The sequence below is a fragment of the Eriocheir sinensis genome, chromosome 1 (assembly GCF_024679095.1).
Source record: "Eriocheir sinensis breed Jianghai 21 chromosome 1, ASM2467909v1, whole genome shotgun sequence".
In the NCBI taxonomy this organism is placed as follows: Eukaryota; Metazoa; Arthropoda; class Malacostraca; order Decapoda; family Varunidae; genus Eriocheir; species Eriocheir sinensis.
Window position 1 is genome coordinate 37,269,236 of NC_066509.1, and position 21,515 is coordinate 37,290,750.

General features: G+C 43.5%; 2 long non-coding RNA genes across 2 annotated transcripts in view; one reads left to right on the plus strand and one right to left on the minus strand.

The window, feature by feature from the left end:
- LOC126996480 (uncharacterized) overlaps nt 1–2,697 on the minus strand; it is a 3,246-nt gene extending 549 nt beyond the window's left edge. Inside the window, exons 1-4 of the long non-coding RNA XR_007751212.1 lie at nt 2,642–2,697; nt 1,610–1,689; nt 1,248–1,501; nt 103–252 (exon numbers count right to left, since the gene is read on the minus strand). This is a non-coding gene — a long non-coding RNA (uncharacterized LOC126996480). The remainder of the gene's footprint in view (nt 1–102; nt 253–1,247; nt 1,502–1,609; nt 1,690–2,641) is intronic.
- A 6,153-nt stretch (nt 2,698–8,850) lies between these two features.
- Nucleotides 8,851–9,666, plus strand: LOC126996485 (uncharacterized). The gene is made up of 3 exons (XR_007751216.1): nt 8,851–9,241; nt 9,329–9,416; nt 9,505–9,666. It is a non-coding gene; the product is annotated as an uncharacterized LOC126996485 (long non-coding RNA).
- Nucleotides 9,667–21,515: the final 11,849 nt, after the last annotated feature.

Genomic DNA, 21,515 nt, shown 5'->3' on the forward strand with positions numbered 1-21,515 from the left:
TAACTATCACCATGATATTTAGGACACTCATAAACCTACTATTTCATACTATTTAACCCTACTACTACTATTACTACTACTACAACTACCACTATTACCTACCAGACATGCAGATATATGGTAGGTAGTCCAGCTCACAACCAACATCGTTCCACAACCATTTTCTACCACGATCCAGCGCCACACAGTCCTGCTTGCCGTTGTAGTTGTTTGGTTGCTGTTTCCCCCACTTCGGCTCAGTCACTACAGTACCTGAAAAGTGGTAGTTGTGGTAGTAGTAGTAGTAGTGGTAGTAGGTGGTTAGTAGATGGTAGTCATGTGAGGTAGTGAATAGTAGGTTCTCGAGGGTGAGGAATCGAATGGTCATAGTGGTAAGGTTCTAGGAGTGGTAGTTTTGGTAGTAGTAGTAGTGGTAGTGGTAGTAGGTGGTTAGTAGATGGTAGTCATGTGAGGTAGTAATAGTAGGTTCGAGGGTGAGGAATCGAATGGTCATAGTGGTAGTTTTGGTAGTAGTAGTAGTGGTAGTGGTAGTAGGTGGTTAGTAGATGGTAGTCATGTGAGGTAGTGAATAGTAGGTTCTCGAGGGTGAGGAATCGAATGGTCATAGTGTTAAGGTTCTAAGAGTGGTAGTTTTGGTAGTAGTGGTAGTGGTAGTAGGTGGTTAGTAGATGGTAGTCATGTGAGGTAGCGAATAGTAGGTTCTCGAGGGTGAGGAATCGAATGGTCATAGTGTTAAGGTTCTAGGAGTGGTAGTTTTGGTAGTAGTGGTAGTGGTAGTGGTAGTAGGTGGTTAGTAGATGGTAGTCATGTGAGGTAGTGAATAGTAGGTTCTCGAGGGTGAGGAATCGAATGGTCATAGTGTTAAGGTTCTAAGAGTGGTAGTTTTGGTAGTAGTGGTAGTGGTAGTGGTAGTAGGTGGTTAGTAGATGGTAGTCATGTGAGGTAGCGAATAGTAGGTTCTCGAGGGTGAGGAATCGAATGGTCATAGTGGTGAGGTTCTAGGAGTGGTAGTTTTGGTAGTAGTGGTAGTGGTAGTGGTAGTAGGTGGTTAGTAGATGGTAGTCATGTGAGGTAGCGAATAGTAGGTTCTCGAGGGTGAGGAATCGAATGGTCATAGTCAAAATAGTGTTAGAGGTGATTTAAAGATTAGAGATAGCTCACTTTTGATCACTTCTCATATTTGGTGTTATGATTGAAATGGAAATGATTACACAGTCTCTCTCTCTCTCTCTCTCTCTCTGGCTTACCGTCCACCCAACGCCATGTCCGCGAAATAAATCCCGGGTCTCTCCTCAGCCCGATCCACACCAGGTCTCCTTTCAAAGCTGTCTCTCGTCGCTCTAACTCAGAGGTGAGTCACGGCGGTGAGCGAGTGAGCGAGATCCGGAGAGATAGAGCGAGAGACAGAAGGGTGGGAGGTATTTCGCGCTGAGGCGGTGATGGTGGCGTCGGCTTGTTTACATTTTTCCCGCGCGGAGTCAAATGAGCTTCCATCGTCTACCTGTAAAAAATAAATAGTACCAGTGGTTATAGTAGTAGTAGTAGTAGTAGTAGTAGTAGTAGTAGTAGTAGTAGTAGTTATAGTAGTAGTAGTAGTGGTAGTACTTACGTTGAATTGATAGCAGGTCTTGTTAAATACCCCAATGGTCTTGATATCAGCTGTAGCAGAACATCGCTCTTTCGCGAACTCTGTAGATAAGTAATATTTTTAATGGTACCCTAAGTTCATGACCCCATTTCTCAGTTATGGTGCAAGGTATGGTAATAGTGGACAGGGAATGGTAGATAGGGAATTTATTAAGCTTTACAACCACATCAAGGAAATTAAAATACCTTTGATGATAATGGAGAAAAATGGGAAAAACTGAAGAGGTGTGTGAGGGAAAAATGGTGTGTTCGAAATGGCGCCATAAGTTCATGACCCCATTTCTCATTTATGGTGCAAGGTATGGTAATGGTGGACAGGGAATGGTAGATAGGGCATTTAATGGGCTTTACAACCATTCTAAGGAAATTAAAATACCTTTGATAATAATAGAGAAAAATGTAAAAAACTGAAGAGGTGTGTGAGGGAAAAATGTTGTGTTCCGAGTTGTGCCCTGAGTTTATGGCCCCATTTCTCAGTTATGGTGCAAGGTATGGTAATAGTGGACAGGGAATGGTAGATAGGGAATTTATTAAGCTTTACAACCACATCAAGGAAATTAAAATACCTTTGATAATAATGGAGAAAAATGGGAAAAACTGAAGAGGTGTGTGAGGGAAAAATGATGTGTTAGAAATGGCGCCCTACGTTTATGGCCATATTTCTCAGTTATGGTGCAAGGTATGGTAATGGTGAACAGGGAATGGTAGATAGGGAATTTATTAAACTTTATAACCATACCAAGGAAATTAAAATACCTTTGAGAATAATGGAGAAAAATGGGAAAAACTGAAGAGGTGTGTGAGGGAAAAATTATGTGTTCGAAATAGCGCCCTAAGTTCATGACCCCATTTCTCAGTTATGGTGCAAGGTATGGTAATGGTGGACAGGTAATGGTAGATAGGGAATTTATTAAGCTTTACAACCATACCAAGGAAATTAAAATACCTTTGAGAATAATGGAGAAAAATGGGAAAACTAAAGAGGTGTGTGTACCTTTCCCAGATGTGTGTGTGTGTGTGTGTGTGTGTGTGTGTGTGTGTTGGCCGGTTGAATTTTGGTAGACCAGTAGAGGGATTCTGGTAGTGTGCTCCAGTGGTAGTTAGCGCCTGGTCGATTGTGGAAGAGTGGTAGAAATCGTGGTCGAATACAAAGGTGTGTCTGAAAAATCGAGATTACCAAGTTGAAAAAATTGAAAAAGTCGAGTTTTTTGGTTAAATTTCAATGGTGGATGGTTGAGCTTTGGTAGACTGGTAGAGGGATAATGGTAGTAGAGTTGTGTGGTGGTTAGCGCCTGGTCGAATGTGGCAGAGTGGTAGAAATCGTGGTAGAATGCAAAGGTGTGTCTGAAAAATCGAGGTTAACAAATTGAAAAAGTTTTGTTCAGAGTAAGTTTTTTGGTCGAATCCGTAATGGTGGCTGGTCGAAACTTGGTAGACTGGTAGAGGGAGGGTGGTAGGATGTGGCTTGCTTACCTTCCGTGCTGTAGACCTCCACCTCGCAGAGAGATAGCTCACTTTCTCGACCGGCCGTTTGCAATATGACATATCTGCCCTTCAGCGGTAGAGCGCATTCAAATTTGACATTACTCCCTTCCTCTGTAAATAGATAGATAGATAGAAAGATAGATAGATGGAGAGAGAGAGAGAGAGAGAGAGAGAGAGAGAGAGAGAGAGAGAGAGAGAGAGAGCATCCTCTCTCTCTCTCCTTCCTTTTCCTCCTCCTCCTCCTCTTCTTCCTTCTACTACTACTACTACTACTACTACTACTACTACTACTACTACTACTACTACTACTACTACTACTACTACTACTACTACTACTACTACTACTACTACTACTACTACTACTACAATTACTTATACTTACCCACTTTTCCAGGCTCCAACGCACATAGCCTGTTCTTCTGAATGTCAAGTGAATTTCCAACCCGAATTTCCAAGTTCATAAGTGCGGGCGAGTCTGTTAAGTAAGAGAGAGGTTAGAATTTGAACTACTACTACTACTGGTACTACCACAGCTACTTATGACCACTTAACCACTTAACACCTACCACAGCACGCCCTTGTAGTGACGACAACCACAACAACCGTGTATTCTTGTAGTAGGTCGACCTTCCACCACGGGGATGTCTCAGCCTGGGTAGCGGCACACTGATTTCCTTCGTGCAAATGCGAGTTTATCCCATCGTTGGCCTTGAATGGCTCTGCCCCCCTTGTGGTTGAGCTCTGGTTGGCCGGTCGAAGGTAGGCGATGTTGGTAGCTGTGGGGCATGGTTGGGTGGTGGTTAGAGCCTGCTAGATTGGGGTGCGGTGGTAGAAATCGCGGTTGAAATGTAGGATTTGGATGGAAATTTGGGGTTACAGAGTTGAAAAAGTTTTGCAAAATTGGTGGTTTTGGTGGTGATAAAGAATGGTGGATGGTTGAATCTTGTTGGAGTGGTAGAGGGATGTTGGTAGTATGCTTGGGTGGTGGTTAGGCCCTGGTAGATTGGGGTGGCGTGGTAGAAATCGCGGTTGAGATGTAGGATTTGGATGAAAATTTGGGGTTACAGAGTTGAAATGTTTTGAATAAGTTGTATTTTTTGGGGTGATAAAAGAATGGTGGATGGTTGAAATTTGGTAGACTAGTAGAAGGATGTTGGTAGTATGCTTGGGTGGTGGTTAGACCCTGGTAGATTGGGGTGCGGTGGTAGAAATCGCGGTTGAAATGTAGGATTTGGATGAAAATTTGAGGTTCTGGGTTGAAAAAGATTTGAAAAAGTTGATTTTTGGGGTAGAATTCGTACAGCTGGATGGTTGAAATTTGGTAGACTAGTAGAGGGATGCTGGTAGAAGGTCTGAGTGGTGGTTAGAGCCCGGTAGATTGTGGTAGACTGGTAGAAATCATGGTTGAAAGAGAAATGAAATAGTGACTTACCACAAAACGGTAGGTTCCCATCCCAGATCCCAGCGGAGTTGCAAGATCGCGTGGAAGGTCTGTTAAAGAAAAAAAAGAAAAAAAAAATAATAATAATAATAATAATAATAATAATAATAATAACAACAATGGAATTCTTTATGTAAATTAATTCTGAATGGGACAGGAAGAGGAAGAGGAGAAGGAGGAGGAGGAGGAGGAGGAGGAGGAGAGAGAGAGAGAGAGAGAGAGAGAGAGAGAGAGAGAGAGAGAGAGAGAGTCAATTATATCAATACTACTAGTACTACTACTACTACTACTACTACTACTACTACTACTACTATAACTACTCCTAGACACTTTTCACTATCACCACGACACTTAGAACACTTATAAACCCCCTGTTCAACACCCTACAAGCCCTACTTCAACCACATACCTACTACGACTACTACTTATAAATCCACTACTAAAACTACTTACCCGAATAACGTGTAGCCTTCATCACACGTATAAGTAGCAGTTTCTCCAGCATCTTCCACTTTACAGTTGATAGGAACAGCAGGCGGGGGACAGAGAGCCGCTGAAGTCACTTGCAAGGCTGTAAAGTAGAATTCGTAGTGTTATAAGTAGTGGTGGTGGCAGTAGGTCGGTTGTAGAAGTAGGGCTTGTGAGGGGAGGAATGGTAGGTTTGTGAGGGCGCTGATTCTCGTAGTAGGAGAAGGAATGGTCATAGAAGTAGTAGTAGTAGTAGTAGTAGTAATAAACACGAGAATCATAACACGTTTCCTCTCAGCCAATCAGCGTCGGTCTTGAGTCTAAGCTCCGCCCCCTTCCCCTCCCAGCCAATCAGCTTCAGGTATTCCTTTCACCTTTCTCGTTCTAGCGGTAAATTTTCACTTCCATGCTTCAGTAGTAGGGAAAGTGGCAGTTGTAGTAATAGTAGTAGTAGCAGAAGGTGTAATAGTAATAGTAGTAGTAGTAGTAGTAGTAGTAGTAGTAGGAGTAGGAGTAGGAGAAGGAGGAGGAGGAGAAAAATAATCCATGACTTCAGAATTTTTTTACTCTCCATTTTACCTCAATTTTTCTCCACCTGGCCTCCACTCCTTCACCTCCTTCCAAAGCACTTATAGCCTCATCTTTCCTCTTTCCAACCACACTATCCACATTCTTCTATCTCTATCCATTCTTCAGTTATCCACACTTTTATCAAGATATTTTCTCTCATCTAAATCTTTTTCGGATGACTTACTTTTTTTTATTCTACTTCACCTCCACTTTTTTCCACTTTTCCCTTATTTCTCCTCCACCGCCTTTCATCCACTTAAAGCCCCATCCTTCCTCTCTTCATCCACACTATCCACATCCTTCTATCTCTATCCATTCTTTTGTTATCTCCACTTTTATCAAGGTATTTTCTCTCTTTTAAATCTTTTTCTGATAACCTATATTTTTTCTTTCGAGTTTAGTTCCACTTTCCTCTACTTTCCACTCATTTCTCCTCCACTGCCTTTTATCCACTTAAAGCCCCATTCTTCCTCTTTCCATCCATACTATCCACATCCTTCTACCTTTATCCATTCTTCATTTATTCAAACTTTTATCAAGGTATTTTCTCTCTTTTAAACCTTTTTCTGATAACCTATATTTTTTTCTTTCGAGTTTAGTTCCACTTTTCTCCACCTTCCCTCCACTCCCCCTCCACCGCCTTTCATCTACTTATTGCCCCATCATTCCTCTTTCCATCCACAATATCCACATCCTTCTATCCTTATCCGTTTTTGTGTTATTCTTGTTTTTATCAAGGCCTATGCGATTTCTATGGATCACTTTCTACTGTTTTGTTGAAATCACTGAGGTACTGTGTTTCGTACGACGGACGAGAGAGAGAGAGAGAGAGAGAGAGAGAGAGAGAGAGAGAGAGAGAGAGAGAATGAGCAAATGAAAGAGAAAAAATATGCAAGATGGCCGACATTTCACTCTCTCTCTCTCTCTCTCTCTCGAAGAAGAAGAAGAAGAAGAAGAAGAAGAAGAAGAAGAAGAAGAAGAACTAGTACAAGAAGAATGGAAGAGGAATAGGAGGAGGAGGAGGAGGAGGAAGAAATGACAATATAGAGAGAACGGAGGAAAAAAAATGCGTGGGAGAGAGAGAGAGAGAGAGAGAGAGAGAGAGAGAGAGAGAGAGAGAGAGAGAGAGAGAGAGAGAGAGAGAGGAAAATGAAAAAAAAATCATACCTACTTACAAAATTACTTACAAAAATCATAATACACAATCCACCTTCCTGTCATATCCGTCCTCCTGCTATCCACACTTTTATCAAAGTATTTTCTCATCTAAATCTTTTCTGACAACATTTTTTGTTTAGAGTTTACGTCCACTTTTCTCCACCTTCCTCTCATTCATCCTCCACGTCCTTGCACCCACTTATAGATCCACCTTTCCTCTATCCATCCACACTATCCACACCCTCCTATCCTTATCCAACCTCTCATTATTTCTGTTTTTATCAAGGAGGGAGGGAGAGGAAGGGAAAAGTGGGTGTGGTACTGTGGATGGAGGTGGATGAGGTAGGAAGGGAGGTGGATGGGGTAGAAGGAGTGGTAAGGATGGAAGCGGGCTCAGGCGAGGCAGAGATCGTGTTGGAGGTGGAAGGGGAAGATGTAGTGGTGATGAGGATAGGGGAGGAGTCTAAGGTGGTGGACGGATAGGAAGAGAGCCGGGGATGAGGTAGGAAGGGTGGTAGATTGGACGGAAGGAACAGTAAGGGTGGAGGCAGGCTCAGGCGAGGCAGAGGTATGGGATTGGCTCAGAACGTCAGAATATGAGGAGGAGGAACCAGGAGTGGGGAGGATGTCACGGCTCTGATTATGACAAAAAAAAACATTCGCAAGAAGAGTGACGAAACAGAAATAAAACGGACGGTGGAGGAGGAGGAGGAGGAGGAGGAGGAGAAGGAAAAGGAGGAGGAGGAGGAGAGGAACGACGACAAGGAGTATAAGGGGAACAAAGGAGCACGCGGCAGAGCCAGGCTGCTGGAGGACAAAACTCCCACATTTTCCCTAAACACGACCCAAGACCCCAAAACACCGTCCTTTCCTCCCTTCCCGGCCACTTTGTTCAGCCCTGAGCCGCTGAAGCTTTTTAGCCGTAATTAGGAGTTGCTGGAAGGCTGAATCAGACATACAGTACCACCATCCCCGCTGTTTCTAAACGACACTCTGTAAGAGTTGTATTTATATGTACAGAGTGTCGTCCTAGAAACAGCGAGGATGGTGGCACTGTATATCTGATTCAGCCCTCCAGCAACTACTCTTAATGTGTTAGCAAGCTTTGTGAGACTGTACAGGGCTACGCTTACTGGTCTGAACAGTTCACGAGAGACCAGTGTTTGTAAACAAAAGCGCCACGATGGGACACCAAACAACACAACACCGGGTGCCTTCAATACCATGGCATGCTCACAAACGAATATGGAATATCAACTTTGAGGCAGTGAATAATCATTTTGGGGGCAAAGTTAAATGATTTTTCTCTTTGATATATTGATTTTTGAGTAACATAAAAATATAAGCTAGTGTTTTAATGTTGATGATCTAAGTATGAAATCTCTTCACTGAAGATATTTCATACGCCGAAGTTTTTTTCACACAACACCGGGCGCCACGTGTAGGGAGGAGACAACGCTTTTTTTTTTTTTTTTTTTTGAGAGGTGGAAAAAAGTATCGATTATCACTAGTTTGGTTACAAAAGTAATGATGATACCGATATATACTTAAATAAGTAGCGGATGGCCGATAAAGTATTGCGATAACTTATCGCGATAACGCCCAGCTATGCCAGGGTCACACACCTACCTCGGGAAATGCCCACAAATCCTAAGAAAGCCTAGTCAAATGTGTGTTTCCTTAGGTTCACGGTACAGAGGAAGGGTCAAACTACTACCAGGGTCACAAAACTACCCCTGGAAATGCCCACAACTCCTAGGAAAGCCTTGGCAAATATGTGTTTCTTTAGGTTCATGGTACAAAGGAATGGTCAAACTACCACCAGGGTCACAAAACTGCCCCTGGCAATACCCACAACACCTAGGAAAGCCTGGTCAAATGTACGTTTCCTTAGGTTCATGGTACAGAGGAAGGTTCACACTACTACCAGAGTCAATAAAACTACCCCTGGGAATGCCCACAACTCCTAGGAAAGGCCTGGTCAAATGTGTTTCCTTAGGTTCACAGTACAGAAGAAGGGTCAAACTACTACCAGGGTCACAAAACTAACCCGGGAAATGCCCCCCCAACACCTAGGAAAGCCTTGGCAAATGTGTGTTTCCTTAGGTTCATGGTACAGAGGAAGGGTCACACTACCAACAGGGTCACACAACTATCCCTGGAGATGCCCACAACTCCTAGGAAAGCCTTGTCAAATGTGTGTTTCCTATGTTCACAGTACAAAGGAAGGGTCACAAAACTACCCCTGGAAATGCCCACAACTCCTAGGAAACCTTTGTCAAATGTGTTTCCTTAGGTTCACAGAACAGAGGAAGGGTCACAAAACTACCCCTGGAAATGCCCACAACTCCTAGGAAAGCCTGGTCAAATGTGTGTTTCTTTAGGTTCACAGTACAGAGGAAGGGTCACAAAACTACCCCTGGAAATGCCCACGACTCCTAGGAAAGCCTGGTCAAATGTGTGTTTCTTTAGGTTCACAGTACAGAGGAAGGGTCACAAAACTACCCTGGACATGCCCACAACTCCTAGGAAAGCCTGGTCAAATGTGTGTTTCTTTAGGTTCACAGTACAGAGGAAGGGTCACAAAACTACCCCTGGAAATGCCCACAACTCCTAGGAAAGCCTGGTCAAATGTGTGTTTCTTTAGGTTCACAGTACAGAGGAAGGGTCACAAAACTCCCCCTGGAAATGCCCACAACTCCTAGGAAAGCCTGGTCAAATGTGTGTTTCTTTAGGTTCACAGTACAGAGGAAGGGTCACAAAACTACCCCTGGAAATGCCCACAACTCCTAGGAAAGCCTGGTCAAATACGTGTGGCGGTCGATATGTGGGCCCTGAGAGAGAGAGAGAGAGATAATGTTCCATAATAGACTCTGCTCAGAGTGAGGATGAGTCATTTTCTCGCCGGCAACACACAATAAGTTACCAGTAATACCTTCACCTGGATCACAGTCTGTTCACTCCAGGACGGCAATGAGTCAGGGTTTTTTTACAGCTAAGGAGACAGTTCAAGGGCGTAAAGAAAATATATAAAAAAAAGCCGCTCCTTACTGCTCCTGAATAGAGGTCAAAGGTTTGGTGCAGGAGGTCACATCTTGCCTCCTGCCTGGGGTCGCCTCAGAGCACGCTGCATCCCGCCTCAACGCTGCGGCAAGTGACGTGTGAACAGATCGTCGCCGGCACATGTTACCCGGTGGTGGTGGCAGCAGCGGGGATCATGTTTCTTAATGGTCCCTCTGAGCGAGAAAAATGGGAAAAAATCATCACTCACACAAACCATTTCATAATGTATGTCAAAGCATTTGTGTTCAGTTTATGCATCATCTATTTTGGGGGGTTTATGTCATGGCACAAATTTGGCCCGTCGTTGCTACACGGTAAAGCCAAAATTTGGCCCGTCGCTGCTACACGGTAAAGCCACAAATTTGGCCCATCACTGCTACCAGGTTGATATGCTTGCTTGTATGAGATTACTTGAACTTTTCCGATTTCCCGTGGAATGATTATTGCTTCCAGGATAGAGACCCCTCTGTGTGTGCTCTGCGCATCACAGAGGTGATTGTCTCTGGAATGGAGGCATACATTCCTCGTTCTTTCTCTACTCCTAACGCTAAAAAGCCTTGGTTTAATCACGCTTGTTCTCGTGCTGTCAATGATAGAGAGGTAGCTCACAAAAGGTACCAGAGCCTTCAAACTAATGCTAATTATGAACTTTACATTTCTGCCCGAAATCGTGCCAAATCTATTCTCCGACTAACCAAAAATTCTTTCATTAATAGAAAATGTCAAAACCTTGCTTTCTCTAACTCTTCCCGTGACTTCTGGCATCTAGCCAAAAACATCTCCTCCAACTTCACTTCTTCATCTTTCCCTCCACTCCTCAGTCCTGACGGCAACACTGCCGTCTCATCTATCTCTAAGGCTGAACTTTTCTCTCAAACTTTTTCTAAAAACTCCACTCTGTACGATTCTTGTCATATTCCTCCTACTCATCCCGACTCTGACTACTTTAGGCCTGTTATAGATTCTTCAAAATTATGTTTTCTATGCCCTCTCTGGCCTCAATCCTCAGATGGCTTATGGACCTGATGGAGTGCCTCCTATTGTCCTTAAAACTGTGCCTCCGTGCTGTCACCCTGCCTGGTCAAACTCTTTCGCCTCTGCCTGTCAACATCTACCTTTCCTTCTTGCTGGAAGTATGCCTTCACACAGCCTGTACCTAAGAAGGGTGACCGCTCCAATCCCTCAAACTACCGTCCTATTGCTTTACTTTCTTGTCTATCTAAAGCTTTTGAATCAATCCTTAACCGTAAGATTCAAAAGCACCTTTACACTCTGACCTTCTATCTGATCGCCAGTATGGGTTCCAAGAGCGTTCTACTGGTGATCTCTAACCTTCTTAACTGACTCTTGGTCATCCTCTCTTAGCCGTTTCGGTGAAACTTTTGCTATTGCGCTGGACATATCAAAAGCTTTTGATAGGGTCTGGCACAAATCTTTGCTTTCTAAACTACCCTCCTACGGTTTCTATCCTTCTCTCTGTACCTTTATCTCCAGTTTCCTTTCTGACCGTTCTATTTCTGCCGTGGTAGACGGTCACTGTTCTTCCCCTTAATCTATTTAGAGTGGTGTGCCACAGGGTTCTGTCCTATCTCCCACTCTTTTTCTGTTGTTCATTGATGATCTTCTTTCCAAAACAGGCTGTCCTATCCATTCCTACGCCGATGATTCCACTCTGCATTATTCAACTTCTTTTAATAGAAGACCCACCCTTCAGTAACTTAACGACTCAAGGCTGGAGGCTGCAGAACGCTTAGCCTCAGACCTTACTATTATTTCCGATTGGGGCAAGAAGAACCTGGTGTCCTTCAACGCCTCAAAAACACAGTTTCTCCACCTATCCACTCGACACAATCTTCCAAACAACTATCCCCTATTCTTTGACAACACCCAGCTATCACCTTCCTCAACACTAAACATCCTCGGTCTATCCTTAACTCAAAATCTCAACTGGAAACTTCATATCTCATCTCTTACTAAATCAGCTTCCTCGAGGCTGGGCGTTCTACGTCTCACCAGTTCTTCTCCCCTGCACAGTTGCTGTCCATATACAGGGCCTTGTCCGCCTCGTATGGAGTATGCATCTCATGTGTGGGGGGGTTCCACTCACACAGCTCTTCTGGACAGAGTGGAGGCAAAGGCTCTTCGTCTCATCAGCTCTCCTCCTCATACTGATAGTCTTCTACCTCTTAAAGTCCCATAATGTTGCCTCTCTTTCATCTTCTATCGATATTTCCGCTGACTGCTCTTCTGAACTTGCTAACTGCATGCCTCCCCCTCCCATGCCCGCTGCACTCGACTTTCTACTCATGCTCATCCCTATACTGTCCAAACCCCTTATGCAAGAGTTAACCAGCATCTTCACTCTTTCATCCCTCACGCTGGTAAACTCTGGAACAATCTTCCTTCATCTGTATTTCCTCCTGCCTACGACTTGAACTCTTTCAAGAGGAGGGTATCAGGACACCTCTCCTCCCGAAACTGACTTATCTTCGGCCACCTCTTTTAGTTCTTTTTAAGGAGCAGCGAGTAGCGGGCTTTTTTTATTAATGTTTACTTTTTTGTGCCCTTGAGCTGTCTCCTTTGCTGTAAAAAAAAAAAAAAAAAAAAAAAAAAAAATTTGGCTGTCATGCACTTCAAGATACCCTAAACTTAACTAGCCTAACCTAACAAAACCCTAAACAGTTACTAACAGGTTTTGACTCAGAAAATTCATCTATGCTTCCTTGCTAATGAGACTTTCTATGCAACACAGTGAGGTCATTCTGTGTTGATTTATACCATAAGGTGCTGGCTGTCATAGTGTTTCAAGATACACTAAACTTAACTAACCTAACAAAACCCTAAACAGTTACTACAGGTCTTGACTCAGAAAATTCATACATGCTTCCTTACTAACAAGACATTTTATACAACAAAGTGAGGTCATTCTGTGTTGATTTATACCCTAAGGTGACGCCCTAAACCTAACGTACCCTAACAAAACCACAAACAGTTATTATATACATCTTGGCTTACAACTACTACTACTACTACTACCACCAATACCTTATAAGCCAGGAGAAGTCTTGCTGTGCCTCCTCAGGTTGGCGTAGCCCTGGGCGGGGAGTGTTCCAGCCTGGGCACCACCAACACCGGCAGCTCAGGAGGGAAAACTTGACGGCCGCCAGGTCTGAAAAAGTTTGGACGTTTTATGAGCTAGCTCTAAAAATATTAAAGATAGCTCAGCAGGATTTTGTGCTCATGTGTATCAATAATTTATGAACACACACACACACACACACATACACACACACAAGAAATAAATTAGAAAGTTGGAAAGAATACAAAGAGCAGAAACTAAATTACCGGAAACTCTGAGAGAACATACTTATGAAGAAAGACTGGAGAAATTGGGACTAACAACACTGGAGAGCAGAAGAGAGAGAGGGGACCTAATAGCATTGTACAGGATACAAGAGGGATTGGAGAAACTGGACAGGTAAATACAACTAGGTAAATATACACACACACACACACACACACACACACACACACACACACACACACACACACACACACACACACACACACACACTTTCATTCCATTCTGTTGTAAATATCTTAATTAATGTTTAGTTTGTGTACAGTCGCGATATGAAGTGATGTCGCCGCTCTCAAAATGTTTCGTACGGGAGCATTTGAAGGTAACGGAAGTGATGTGTATTTATTGTTTATGTTATAATGTTCCCTTTTAATGATAATCTATAATACCTTGTGATGTAAAACACGGTAAAATAACGTAGCAGTACCTGAATTACAATTATACATTCATTTGCTTTAAGGGGAGAGTCCGGTTTAGATCGGGGGTGCCATATCTCCGGTAAATATGCATGAATCGCTCTGATTTTTATGTTGTGAAGTATTGGCATCATTTACATCAACATTAGACATTGACCCCCATTCTTGTCCCCCTCCCCCCCCCCTCCAACTACAACTACAACGAAAATTTAAAAGCGAATCTCCGTCGTTATTATTGGCCCCACAACCTTCATTTTTCTGTGACTTAGAGACGTTATAATATGAAATGTTTCTTCGTCGTTAGATTTTTCATTTCAGCTTTTGAATTTGTTTTATGATTTTTTTTGTGTGTGTTTTTTTTTTTTGCCTTTTTTTGACCAAAAAAATATTAATATAAAATTAAACCAGACATATATAAAAAAAACAGCGACGATGATTTGAAGAGAAAGTATTCCTCTGCCTTTTAGTCTTTGTTTCATTGAAATCAAGCTAAAACTGGCTCCAAGGTTAACGTTAGAAGGGGAATAACTTATGTTTTGAGATATGGGCTGATAAAGTTTATTGATGGATCGCGATCCCGTTAAAACACACTAGGAAGCTTTTTTCAGGTTTACTATGAGTTTTTTTTTTATCATCTTCAATCTGCGAGATAGTTGCCAAAATGTATACCTACCAAATATTTTTTTTCACAAAGTCATTTTTTTTATATTTTTGGGGTCTCCAAACCGGACTCCCCCCTTAAAAAATGCGACTGCGAATGTCATGTGTTGTCTTCAGTACTGAAGACAACCTTGAAATGATTTAGCTCACGTCGTGTGCTTATCTTTGCAAAACAGTTGTTATACATTGTTCAGATTTAGGCGATATATATATATATATATATATATATATATATATATATATATATATATATATATATATATATATATATATATATATATATATATATATATATATTTTTTTTTACAGCTAAGGAGACAGCTCAAGGCACAAAGAAAAAAAAGAAAAAAAAAAAAGGCCCTACTCACTGCTCCCGAACAGAGGTTAAAGGTGTCCAAAATCAGAGTTAATTTCGGGAGGAGAGGTCCTGATACCCTCCTCTTGAAAGAGTTCAAGTCGTAGACAGGAGGAAATACAGATGAAGGAAGATTGTTCCAGAGTTTACCAGCGTGAGGGATGAAAGAGTGAAGATGCTGGTTAACTTTTGCATAAGGGTTTGGACAGTATAGGGATGAGCATGAGTAGAAAGTCAGTGCAAGCGGGCCATGGGGAGGGAGGCATGCAGTTAGCAAGTTCAGAAGAGCAGTCAGCGTGGAAATATCGATAGAAGATAGAAAGAGAGGCAACACTGCGGAATTTAAGAGGTAGAAGACTATCAGTATGAGGAGGAGGCTGATGAGACGAAGAGCCTTAGCCTCCACTCTGTCCAGAAGAGCTGTGTGGTGGAGCCCCCCAAACATGAGATGCATACTCCATACGAGGGCGGACAAGGCCCCTGTATATGGACAGCAACTGTGCAGGGGAGAAGAACTGGCGGAGACGGTACAAAACGCCCAGCCTCGAGGAAGCTCATTTAGTAAGAGATGAGATATGAAGTTTCCAGTTCAGATTTTGAGTTAAGGATAGACCGAGGATGTTTAGTGTTGAGGAAGGTGATAGCTGGGTGTTGTCAAAGAATAGGGGATAGTTGTTTAGAAGATTGTGTCGAGTGGATAGGTGGATAAACTTTTTTTGAGGCGTTGAAGGACACCAGGTTCTTATTGCACCCATCGGAAATAATAGTAATGTCTGAGGCTAAGAGTTCTTAATCCTCCAGCCTAGAGTAGTTAATTTCATGAAGGTGGGTCTTCTATAAAGAAGTTGAATAATGCAGAGTGGAATCATCGGCGTAGGAATGGATAGGACAGTTCGTTTTGGAAAGAAGATCATCAATGAACAACAGAAAGAGTGGGATAGGACAGAAGAACCCTGGGACACCACTGTTAATAGATTTAGGGAAGAACAGTGACCGTCTACCACGGCAGAAATAGAACAGTCAGAAAGAAACTGAGATAAAGGTAGTAGAGAGAAGGATAGAAACCGTAGGAGGGTAGTTTGGAAAGCAAAGATTTGTGCCAGACCCTATCAAAAGCTTTTGATATGTCCAGCGCAATAGCAAAAGTTTCACCGAAATAGCTAAGAGAGGATGACCAAGAGTCAGTTAAGAAGGCTAGGAGATCATAAATATATATATATATATATATATATATATATATATATATATATATATATATATATATATATATATATATATATATATATATATATATATATATATATATATATATATATATATATTGGATCATTCCATGAACTGTCTTCTGCAGTTATTAACACACGCACAGTATGACATGAAGCGAATGGACAGTTACTGGCGTTACTTTGCGTTTATTGATTAAGCGATCAAATAATAAGGTTTCTCATTAAACTTCTATTCTATTACTAAATACATATGTGCTGTTTATCTCTCACCTAACTCTACCAACTATGTAAAATTCTTTGACTATTTGAATTCTAAAGTGGAGCACCTCTTGACCCACTCTCCCTTCGCTGAAATCTCCATCCTAGGAGATTTCAATGTTTCCTACCAGCTTTGGCTTTCATCCTCTTTCACTGACCATCCTGGTGAACAAGCCTACAACTTTGCTATCCTCAACGACCTAGAGCAGTTGGTCGTATTCCCGACCGTCTTGGAGACCGGCCCAACATTCTAGACCTCGTCCTTACCTCAAACCCTTCTGCTTATTCTGTCAAACTGTTCTCTCCGTTGGGCTCCTCCGATCACAATCTTATTTCTGCATCCTGTCCTATCGCTCCTGTACACCCTCTGGACCCACCGAAGAGGCGATGCTTCTGGCATTTTGCTTCAGCTCGGTGGGACGACCTGAGGATGTACTTTTCCATTCCGTGGAATGATTATTGCTTCCAGGATAGAGACCCCTCTGTGTGTGCTCTGCGCATCACAGAGGTGATTATCTCTGGAATGGAGGCATACATTCTCGTTCTTTCTCTACTCCTCACGCTAAAAGACTTGGTAAAATCACCCTTGGTCTCGTCCTGTCAGTGAAATAGAGGTAGCTCACAAAAGGTACCAGAGCCTTCAAAATAATGCAAATTATGAACTATACATTTCTCAACCAAATCGTCCCAAATCTATTCTCCGACTAACCAAAATTCTTTCATTAATAGAAAATGTCAAAACCTTGCTTTCTCTAACTCTTCCTGTGACTTCTGGCATCTAGCAAAACATCTCCTCCAACTTCACTTTTTCATCTTTCCTCCACTCCTCAGTCCTGGCAGCAACGCTGCCGTCTCATCTATCTCTAAGGCTGAACTCTTCTCTCAAACTTTTCTAAAACTCCACTCTGGACGATTCTGGGCATATTCCTCCTACTCAGCCCCCTCTGACTACTTTATGCCTGTTATAAATATTCTTCAAAATGATGTTTTCTATGCCCTCTCTGGCCTCAATCCTCAGAAGGCTTATGGACCTGATGGAGTGCCTCCTATTGTCCTTAAAAACTGTGCCTCCGTGCTGTCACCCTGCCTGGTCAAACTCTTTCGCCTCTGCCTGTCAACATCTACCTTTCCTTCTTGCTGGAAGTATGCCTTCATACAGCATGTGCCTAAGAAGGGTGACCGCTCAATCCCTCAAACTACCGTCCTCTAGCTGTACTTTCTTGTCGATCTACAGCTTTTGAATCCATCCTTACACGGAAGATTCAAAAGCACCTTTCCCCTTATGACCGTCTATCGGATCGCCAGTATGGGTTCTGCAAGGGCGTTCTCTAGCCTTCTTAACTGACTCTTGGTCATCCTCTCTTAGCCGTTCGGTGAAACTTTTGCTATTAAGCTGGACATATCAAAAGCCTTTGATAGGGTCTGGCACAAATTTTTGCTTTCCAAACTACCCTCCTACGGTTTCTATCCTTCTCTCTGTACCTTTATCCCCAGTTTCCTTTCTGACCGTTCTATTTCTGCTGTGGTAGACGGCCACTGTTCTTCCCCTAAACCTTTTAACAGTAGTGTCCCGCAGGGTTCTGTCCTATCTCCCACTCTCTTTCTGTTGTTCATTGATGATCTTTCCAAAACGAACTGTCCTTTCCATTCTTACGCCGATGACTTTACTCTGCATTACTCAACTTCTTTTAATAGAAGACCCATCCAAAAGGAACTAAACGATTCCAGGCTGAAGGCAGCAGAACGCTTTGCCTCAGACCTTACTATTATTTCCGATTGAGGCAAGAAGAACCTGGTGTCCTTCAATGTCTCCACCTATCCACTCGACACAATCTTCCAAACAACTATCCCCTATTCCTTGACTACACTCAGCTTTCACCTTCTTCAACACTAAACATCCTCGGTCTATCCTTAACTCAAAATCTCAACTGGAATATTCATATCTCTTCTCCTACTAAATCATCATCCTCGAGGCTGGGCGTTCTGTACCGTCTCCGCCAGTTCTTTTCCCCCGCACAGTTGCTATCCATATACAGGGGCCTTGTCTGCCCTCGTATGGAGTATGCATCTCATGTGTAGGGGGGCTCCACTCACACAGCTCTTCTGGACAGAGTGGAGGCTAAGGCTCTTCGTCTCATCAACTCTCCTCCTCATACTGATAGTCTTCTACCTCTTAAATTCCGCCGCAATGTTGCCTCTCTTTCTATCTTCTATCGATATTTCCACGCTGACTGCTCTTCTGAACTTGCTAACTGCATGCCTCCCCCCCTCCCGCGGCCCCGATGCACTCGACTTTCTACCCATGCTCATCCCTATACTGTCCAAACCCCTTATGCAAGAGTTAACCAGCATCTTCACTCTTTCATCCCTCACGCTGGTAAACTCTGGAACAACCTTCCTTCATCTGTATTTCCTCCTGCCTACGACTTGAACTCTTTCAAGAGAAGGGTATCAGGACACCCCTCTTCCCGAAATTGATCTTTCTTTCTGCCACCTCTTTTAATTTTTTTTGGGGAGCAGCGAGTAGCAGGCTTTTTTTTATTATTGTTTTCTTATGTTGTGTGCCCTTGAGCTGCCTCCTTTGTTGTAAAAAAAAAAAGTAATAATAATAAAGTGAATATTTATCTTTCAATAGAAACTTACCTCTTGTTTGATTTACATTGTTTTTGATTTACGCGACCTCTTCAAGGACACAATACTCGCGTAAATCAAGAGTTACCTGTATATATATATATATATATATATATATATATATATATATATATATATATATATATATATTATATATATATATATATATGTATGTATATATATATATTTAAGCTATTCAGAGTGAGTGGAGCCCCCCTCACTACTTAAGAATACAGTAGTACCACCACCACCACCACCTCCTCCAGCAAAATAAGAGTAAATAATAAAAAAAAATTACCATAAATTCTAATGTTAGTGCCCCAGACCAAACCACCTGGCACTCACCTTAGGGGGCCTGGGCAGCGTGGCACTGGTGTGGGGGCCCAGGGAGAGGGGGCAGGGGCTCTCACCATCAATGGGAGGACTGGCCTTGCAATTGATGGAATTGCTGAAATAATAATAATAATAATAATAATAATAATAATAATAATAATAATAATAATAATAATAATAATAATAATGTAATTGGTTTGTTTTGTTTTATAATGTAGGTTTATGATCAAGGATTTTAGGACTTTAGGAGGACTTGGTCATGTCTGGAGGGTCCTTGCTGGCGATTACGAGTCCAACACGTGATCAGGCCGTGGTGTATTACACACATACAAACACACACACTTATTTTTTGTGAACCAATTTATTTCAAAGTCTCAGTCTGTGTTTTTTCAGCAATATATATGTGTGTCCCTTTAGCCCTTGACTTAACATCCTGTTCCTGACCTCTCATGACCTGTAAATCCATGTAAACATTCCCGTCATAATGTTTGTGGCAGATTTCTCCTTGTTAAAGTGTGTACACTTATCCCAGTGCTCCAACCTTGCCTTGTTTTGATTTTTGATTTATTTTATTTTTTATTTTTGGCGTCTCGCCTGTTGTGCGGTGAGCCTTCCTTCGTGTCAGTGATGGTCGGCCCAGCCCGTTGTGGCGCAGGCAAGTGTTTATAGTGGCGCCATCTTACACTGGCTCATGCTGCCCCCTGGAGCTCATCTTTAATCCTAGAATCTAGAGTCCGGGTTGATAGGTGGTCTTCTGGGCAGCATGTGGGTAGTCTTAGGCCTCTCGGCGGTGGCTCAAAAATCCCAGCTTGTGGCACCGGGCGGGGATTGACCTCGCGTCGTCCTGAACGCAGCACCGTCACACTATCCACTCAGCCACCGCCTCCTCCACCAGCCTCTCTCTCAGCCACCTTTTGTAACTGCCCCTCCCTTCCCTTCCCTTCCCTTTTCCAGCCCCTCCCTTCCCTTCCCTTCCCTTATCCAGCCCTCCTTCCCTTCCTTCACTTTTCCAGCCCCTCCTTCCCTTCCTTTTCCAGCCCCTCCTTCCCTTCCCTTCACTTTTCCAGCCCCTCCCTTCCTTCCCTTCACTTTTCAGCCCCTCCCTTCCCTTCCTTCCTTTTCCAGCCCCTCCCTTCCTTCCCTTCCTTTTCAGCCCTCCTTCCCTTCCCTTCACTTTTCCAGCCCTCCCTTCCTTCCCTTCACTTTTCCAGCCCTCCTTCCCTTCCTTCACTTTTCCAGCCCCTCCTTCCCTTCCCTTCACTTTTCAGCCCTCCTTCCCTTCCCTTCACTTTTCCAGCCCTCCTTCCTTCCTTCACTTTCCAGCCCTCCTTCCCTTCCTTCACTTTTCCAGCCTCCTTCCTTCCTTCACTTTTCCAGCCCTCCCTTCCTTCCTTCCTTTTCAGCCCTCCTTCCTTCCCTTCCCTTTTCCAGCCCTCCTTCCTTCCCTTCCTTTTCAGCCCTCCTTCCTTCCTTCACTTTTCCAGCCCTCCTTCCCTTCCTTCACTTTTCCAGCCCTCCTTCCTTCCTTCCTTTTCCAGCCCTCCTTCCTTCCTTCACTTTTCCAGCCCTCCTTCCCTTCCTTCACTTTTCCAGCCCTCCCTTCCCTTCACTTTTCCAGCCCTCCTTCCTTCCCTTCCTTTTCCAGCCCTCCTTCCTTCCTTCCTTTTCCAGCCCTCCTTCCTTCCTTCACTTTTCCAGCCCCTCCTTCCTTCCCTTCACTTTTCCAGCCCTCCTTCCCTTCCTTCCTTTTCAGCCCCTCCTTCCTTCCTTCACTTTTCAGCCCTCCCTTCCCTTCCTTCACTTTTTCCAGCCCTCCTTCCCTTCCCTTCCTTTTCCAGCCCTCCTTCCCTTCCTTCACTTTTCAGCCCTCCTTCCTTCCTTTCCAGCCCCTCCTTCCTTCCTTCACTTTTCAGCCCTCCTTCCTTCCTTCCTTTTCAGCCCTCCTTCCTTCCTTCCTTTTCAGCCCCTCCCTTCCTTCCTTCACTTTTCCAGCCCCTCCTTCCCTTCCTTCACTTTCAGCCCTCCCTTCCTTCCCTTCACTTTTCCAGCCCCTCCTTCCCTTCCTTCACTTCTTTCCCTCCCTTCCTTCCCTTCCTTTTCAGCCCTTTCCTTCCCTTCACTTTTCCAGCCCTCCTCCCTTCCTTTTCCCTTCCTCACTTTTCCAGCCCCTCCCTTCCTTTCCCTTCACTTTCCAGCCCTCCTTCCTTCCTCCCTCCTTCCCTTCCCTTTTCCAGCCCCTCCTTCCTTCCTTCACTTTTCAGCCCTCCCTTCCCTTCACTTTTCCAGCCCTCCCTTCCCTTCCTTCCTTTTCCAGCCCTCCTTCCCTTCCTTTTCAGCCTTCCCTCCCTTCCTTCCTTCCTTTTCCAGCCCCTCCCTTCCTTCCTTTTCAGCCCTCCTTCCTTCCCTTTTCAGCCTCCTTTCCTTCCTTCCTTTTCCAGCCCTC